Source organism: Hyperolius riggenbachi, chromosome 3 (assembly GCF_040937935.1).
Source record: "Hyperolius riggenbachi isolate aHypRig1 chromosome 3, aHypRig1.pri, whole genome shotgun sequence".
NCBI classification, from domain to species: Eukaryota; Metazoa; Chordata; class Amphibia; order Anura; family Hyperoliidae; genus Hyperolius; species Hyperolius riggenbachi.
Window position 1 is genome coordinate 509,361,785 of NC_090648.1, and position 7,433 is coordinate 509,369,217.

Sequence of the window (7,433 nt, forward strand, 5' to 3'; positions counted from 1 at the left end):
TGGCTTAAAGAGAACCCGAGGTGGGGATTACTTTTACTATTGGGGCACAGAGGCTGGTTGTGCGCACTAAGACCAGCCTCTGTTGCCCCATCGTGTGCCTCCATGTCCCCCCTGCTCGCCGCTATACCCCCCGCATTGCTGGCTGTGTCGCCAGCTCAATGTTTACCTTGCGCTGTCAGTCAGCGCCGCTCCCCCGCCTCCTCCGCATCGGCGCCACCCGCCGCGTCACTTCCCTCCTATCAGCGGAAGGGACACGGGCGGGTGCGCCGATGCGGAGGAGGCAGGGGAGCAGCGCTGACTGACAGCGCAAGGTAAACATTGAGCTGGCGACACGCTGCGTGTCGCCAGCAATGCGGGGGGTATAGCGGCGAGCAGGGGGGACATGGAGGCACACGATGGGGCAACAGAGGCTGGTCTTAGTGCGCACAACCAGCCTCTGTGCCCCAATAGTAAAAGTAATTCCCACCTCGGGTTCTCTTTAAGTAGAAACAAGCCCTCAGTCTGCCATATTTAAGGCTAATTTCCATATTGCACACTTATGGTAATGGTTGTGCATGATCAAGTTTTTTTTTTTTTTTTTTTTTTTTTTTTTTTTAACCTTTGGTCCTCAAGATATTAAAGAGAATCTGTGCTCTAAATTTTTTTTTTTTTTTACAATAAAAAGCATACCATTGTATTTAGTTCTCCTGGGCCCCTCTGTGCTGTTTCTGCCACTCCCTGCTGCAATCCTGGCTTGTAATTGCCAGTTTTAGGCAGTGTTTACAAACAAAAGACATGACTGCTAACCAGCTTGTGATAGGCTGTGGAGAGGGTGTGTATAGATTCTGCCAATAAAAGCAGACAGCACATTCCTGCCTGAGCCTGACACAGCCGACAGAAAATTAGATTATATAACAGAGAACACAGCCACTGCAACTAGGAAAGGCTACAGTAAGCCAGATCACATTAGAACAGGTATAAGATAGAATAAAAGGCTGAAAATTGTTAGTCTCTTTAAAGGGAACATTTAAGGCCATGCACAACTACTTTGGCGACCAACTAGACTCCAGAAGTCAAGGCAAACAAGCTAGCTGGATTTTTCTATAGCAAGTGTTGAGGTGAAGGGGGAATGGGGCTCATCCTGTTACTGGAGTCTGGAACACAGTATTACCAGCTGCTACCTTGCCAGGAAGAGTTGACCTCAAATCTGAGACTTTACAAAACATGGAGTCCAATGCTAGTTTTTTTTTTTCCCTGCCAGATTGTGTGGATTATTTCTTCCCCCCCCCCCCCCCCCCCCCCCCCCCCCCCTAGAAAATTGAACAAAGATCAGACAGGTTGTAGAACATTGATCTGGCAGGTAAATCTGCCAGAAAATTGTTTGGTGTACCTAGCATTAGCTAGTGATGCCCAATTCCTGGACCACTCTGTGGAATGCCTGGCTGTCCTGCAGTGCAACTGTACCTGGCTGTCCTGACGATACTCTGCTTTTCATACTTTTAACCATAGACCCTGAACCAGCATGGAGCTCAGATGTTAACAAAAATGACATTAGCTGTAGGCTTGTTTCACTGCTGCAGACAAACATTAGCAGGTTCCCTGGCAACTGGTATTGTTTAACCTCCCTGGCGGGATGCAGTTTCAGATGCTGTGTCTGCAGGAGCATTTTCTTTAAATAAAATTTGATCTAACTTCTTAAGCTAGCACTTTGCTAGCTAATTGTGGTCCCCCAGCACCGCTCTGATTGTTGCCGGCAATATTTACCTGTCCACGATCCCCACATCTTCACCCGTTTAGCTTCAGTTGTCGCTATGGCGACAATCGGACATGACAACCTTGGTCATGCGCAGTCCCAATCCTCCCCATAGTAAAGCCTGGAGCTGATTGGGAGGCTGCGCTATCGCGGGATCTCCTCCGGTGGCTAGCATAGGTTGGGCTTACCGCCAGGGAGATTAAAAGAACAAACATGGCAGCCTCCATATCCCTCCAATTGTTTAAAGGGGAACTGAAGAGAGAGGTATATGGAGGCTGCCATATTTATTTCATTTTAAGCAATACCAGTTGCCTGGCAGCTCTGCTGCTCCTCTGCCTCTAATACTATTAGCTACAGCCCCTGAACAAGCATGCAGCAGATCAGGTGTTTCAGACTTTAAAGTCAGATCTGACAAGACTAGCTGCATGCTTGTTTCTGGTGTTATTCAGATACTACTGCAGAGAAATGGACCAGCAGGGCTGCCAGGCAACTGGTATTGATTAAAAGGAAATGGCAGCCTCCATATACCTCTTACTTTAGTTCCCCTTTAATATATTAAAGTGAACTTGAAGTAAGAGGTATATGGAGGGTGCCATATCTTCCACCAGTTACCTGGCTGTCCTGCTGCTCATTTGCTTTTAATATATTAAGCCTACACCCTAAGTATGCAGACCAGATTTTCTGATAAGATTGGCCACCTGCTTGTTTCAGACTCTACTGCAGCCAGAATAAGCAGGACAGCCAGGCAACTGGTATTTTTAAAAAGGTGGGGAATGTGGCAGTCTCCATATACTTCAGGTTACCTTTAAAGATATGTAGTAAATCAGGAATACCTGCTTTATCCTGGTTTTAGCATCACACTACCTATTGGTATGTAGTCTTGCCCTGACATTCTAGCAAAATGACATGCTGTTTGCAGAATTTCAGCTCCCAATTTCCAAAGTAATTTATTTTTTCTCCTGGCTTTAGAGCAAAGTAAACATTCTGTAAAGATGCACCTGACAGCAGTCAGATTCAGCAATGATACAAATTCATGTCAATAGCTGTATCAATGCACTGCTATGGGGTTTCAGATGCAACAAACATATTTCTTTCAGTATATTTGCACTTAAAGTGTACCAGACACAAAGCAAGTTGCTTTAATACTATATACTAGTAGGGGCATGAGAAAAGACACTTACCCTTCTGCATGCTTCATTCTGATCTGCCCTGTGAGCTTGTAATTCCCGCTGTAAAACCACTGACTGAGCTCTTAATCAGGAAGCTTTATAGCAGTGAGAGCAGTCTGCTCAAACCCCACCCCCTCTGCCTGTGTTCTGCTCATCTGTGAAAGCAGTCTGGTCAAGCCCTGCCCCCTCTCTGCCTGGTCTCCCTTTGTGTGAGAGCAGTCTGCTCAAGCTCACCCCTCTCTCTGCCTGTGTTCTCCCTATCAGTGAGAGCAGTCTGCTCAAGCCCCGCCCTCCTCTCTGCCTGTGTTCTCTCTGTGACAGACGAGCCGTGAGAAACTAATGCTATTGCAATTGGTTTACTGCACCGATGGTCGTTGCATTGCCCGCCATAGATTGTTTGTCTGTGGCTATCTGCAGTCAAGCCTGGGGTCCCTGTTTGCTCTCAGCAGAGAAATGGCTCAGTAACCTAAAGTGCAGGATGTCTGACTTGTTAATTAGCATATGACTGGGATCTTGGCTTTAGCAGAGGTGTCAGTTTGTCTGAGCTGATCTCACGCAGATGTTAATTAAAACACTGTGGGCTCTATTCATAAAACCTTACCGCAAGTTTTCCGCTCAAAACAGCGGATTTTCCCGTCCATTTAGCAAAGTGGACATTCATAAAAGCTGTTCCCGCATGAAAATCTACAATCCCCCAGCAGAGCGAGAAATTTCCGCCTTCTCCAGTGTTTTTCTAGCTTTATCTAGAAAAAAGTAACAAAATGGCCATTCATAAAGATTAGAGGAAGCGGTATGTGGCCGGGAAATACCGCTTCCTCTGATTTTGCGGATTACATACAAGTGAATGGGACAGACCTCCCAGAGAGAGCAGTGCACGGAGGGACTCTGCCAGCTGAAGTGTTTCCGCATGCCTTCCGACAGCTTACCGCCAGCTTTCAGCGGCAGATCTCCGCTCTTGCATCGCAGCTGGCAAGATTTCTTTGAATGACCACCCAGAAGTGTAAAATACCGCTGCGGTATTTTCCCTCCAGGAGTTTTCTCGCAACAACTTTTTTATGAATAGAGCCCAAAGTCCTTTCCTTCAGATTAAGTTCCCCCAGCCAGGGCTCAGACTTGCCAGAGCCAGTTTTGAAGTACATTGAGTAAATGAATTTTAGCATGTTTAAGGAATACTGTTTATAGGAGAGATGTGAAAGTTATCTCATTCTGCTGGTCCGGATCTGGTAAATGTTTTGGTATTAAATTGAGGCCACTGACATACCCAGAACCTGAGGTATTCCGCTACTTTGGAACCGGCCATGCAAAAGCACCGAAGTTTGATGTCATATTCTGAGGAACATGAATCTGTGGCTGTTAAGTGTGTGTGGGTAGCGTAAGCCAAGATATGTAAAATGTCACATTTGGTGCTAACCAGGGAGTTAACTGCACCCTGTCCAGCCCCTGGGCTGGACCTGAGACTCCACCCAAAGATGGGGATCAGTCAAGTGTTTGCGAGGGACTCCTCCCTCATTCTTCCAAATTTGACCTTCATGGGAGCATGCTGCCACTTTAAGGAACAGTGGTGGCCATCTTGTCTGAACTTTGCTTCTGAACTGAAACCAAGGACTTTACATTTTCCCAGGATGACAGTTCCACAAACCTAAGTTTTTTTTTTTTCTCCCTTTCATTTTCATACTGGGTTTTAATGTTTCTATAATTGTTGATTTTAATGATCTTTTTGTATTTATATTGCATTCTTAATAAACCACACTACCATCATTTATTCATTCAGCTCCCTTATTATTCAGCCGCACAAACTGAACCCTGGTCTCTGAAGAGTCCCTACTATTGTTGCTAGCTAGACAGAATAGTGTTTAATTGTTTTATTTGCAGGTCTAGAATCAGCCAGTCAGTGGGCTCCTCTGTCCCATGGTAACAGAGGTGGTGGCAGTTGTACCCTGAAATAGTGTGTAAATTGTATTACCATATAACTCACAGGCTCCCTTCTAGTTGGTCTGCTGCCAAAATTCCAGTGGTTTCTGCGCACCGATTGTGACCACAGCTTGCATGGTCTGTGTGCTAAAACCGATTGGAAGGCATTTTGCGGTCCGGCCACTAGGGGCTATGTGACACAGCAGTCTGCTCCAGCCCCACCCTCTCTGCCTGTGCTCTCCCTACCTGTACACAGAGCAGTGCCTGTGAAAAAAAAAAAAAAAAGCAGCTCAGTAAACATCTACCCAGCTAATTAGTGGCTTGAGTTACACACTCATCTCTCCCCATCTGAGCCAGGAACCTACAGGGAAACTTCTCTACTGCTCTGATGACTGTACACAGATCACTAGCAGCTGTGCTTGTCTTTGGTTTTACAGGAATAAGTAAAAGTAGATGGTGGCCATCTTGGATTTTAAACAAGATAAAAATCAAATGAGCACAGGAGAGAAACATTTACAGGAATAGCCTGTATTTGGCACACACTTGAATGGCAGGTTTATTTAGAAAGAACCTGTTCATCTCTGGTTTCCTTTAACCACTTAATGACAACTGGACATGTGTAAACATCCAGTATATTTGTGGAGAGTGCCCCATCAGTTTGTTACTAAATGAGGCACATTATGGTAGTATTTTTAACCAAGAAGAGTTGTAGAATGTGTTGGTGTGTCTTAAAGCTTGGACACAGTAAAAAAAAAAAAAAAAAAAAAAATCCAACTAAAACATTTTCTAAATTATGATCAAAATTGTGAGTTTTAGCAAAACTACAAGAGACATGTAGTAACATTTTAACCATGATAAGTAGATTAGAGTTGAGAAAGTTTTAGGGTTAAGGCCCATGTCTTGTGTATTCTTTAGTCAAACTGATTCAAAGGCAAGTTTTTGCATACACTGTACCAGAAAAAAGACTTGTTTCTTTCATATTCTGTCACTTGGCTTTCATTTTACATCATTACTTCAGAAACTTAGCTGTTTAAATATGAATGCCATGAGGGTATATTACTATTTCTGCAAATCAGGTCTTTCAATAGTGTACAATGAGAAAAGAAATAAAACTGTCCAATACAAATATTGTCACTGTACATTGTGCTAGGAACATAATCTAAATGTTGTAACCAGGATGTATAAGCAAATTAGTGGGTTTAATTCATAGTTAGCACTAGAAATGGCCCAAACCTCTGATTTTAGGTTCACGAACATACCGCAAAAGTTCAGTTCACGTGAACTGCCATAGACTTGGGGAGGCAAATTTAAATTAGAAAAAGATTAGGCTGGCCAGAAAAGATGTTTCAAAGCATCAAACACCTGGAGGGAGACATGGTTGACTAGGACAGACGTCAAACGTCCCAGAAAGGGAAAAAAAAAAAAAAAAAAAATGTTCACACAAAGCATTGTTTTAAAGGCAGAAATCCCATCCAATGCCAAATTGCAGGCCTACACTACTATGTGTATACATCAGGAAGTGTAATCCTCCCCGGAGGATCTTGTCTTCCAGGGATTTGTAGGATATCAAAAGCACACTCACATACCTTGGCCAGGAATCAAACCCAGGTTGACCATCACCACTATACTACCCACACTAAAGGCTGAAGCCAGTCTGGGGATGAAAAGCTAGGTGACCATGCAACCATTCCTGTTAACCTAAAGCTTACTTGTGTCTAACACATTGTATTAAGATTTTACCAAATCCAATGCTCCAATATGGGGAAGCTTCTGTTTTCTTTTTTGTTGAGTGAACTGTGACACCACACATCTCTTCAAACTACAAGAAAGGCCCAGGAGTAGTCTTAGCTACCGTAATATCTGTTATGGCAGGGCCCTTATTACACTTTCTCTTACAGGGCTATGGAAACAGTTTTGCCCATGCGATAAAGCGAGGTGCAAAAATCATGCCTAGCAGGGGAGTTGAAGGGTACATTAGTTCCCTTCACAACACAAAAGGCAAGGCCATTCCTGGGTGGGCTTGAACCACCAACCTTTCAGTTAATAGCCAAATGCACTAACCAATGGCCGCCATAGCCCATTAGGGCCTTTCTGTAACATAGTGTAACTATTTCAACTAATGTACCCTTCTTAAACTTGAAGATTGTATACAAATGTAAGCAGACTGCAGAGTGGTGCAGCAGAAGCGTGCTGAGCCTATAACCCAGAGGTTGGTGGATCAAAACCAACCTGTTAGGCATGATTTCATTTTTGCACCTCGCTTTATCACATGGGCAAAACTGTTTCCATAGCCCTGTAAAAGTGTAATAAGGGCCCTGCCGTAACATAGATATTACGTTAGCCAAGACTACTCCTGGGCATTTCTTGTAGTTGGAGATGAGTGAACTGTGACTCCACACTTAAAAAAAAAAAAAAGCAAACAGAGAAGCTTCCCCATATTGGAGCATTGGATTTGGTAAAGTCTTAAGCCAATGTGTTGTAAGACACAAGTAAGCTTTAGGTTAGCAGGAATGGTTGCATGGCCACCTAGCTTTTCATCCTTCCCAGGCCAGCTAGGCTGGCTTCAGCCTGTAGTGTTGGTGGTATAGCGGTGAGCATAGCTGCCCTCCATGCAGATGACC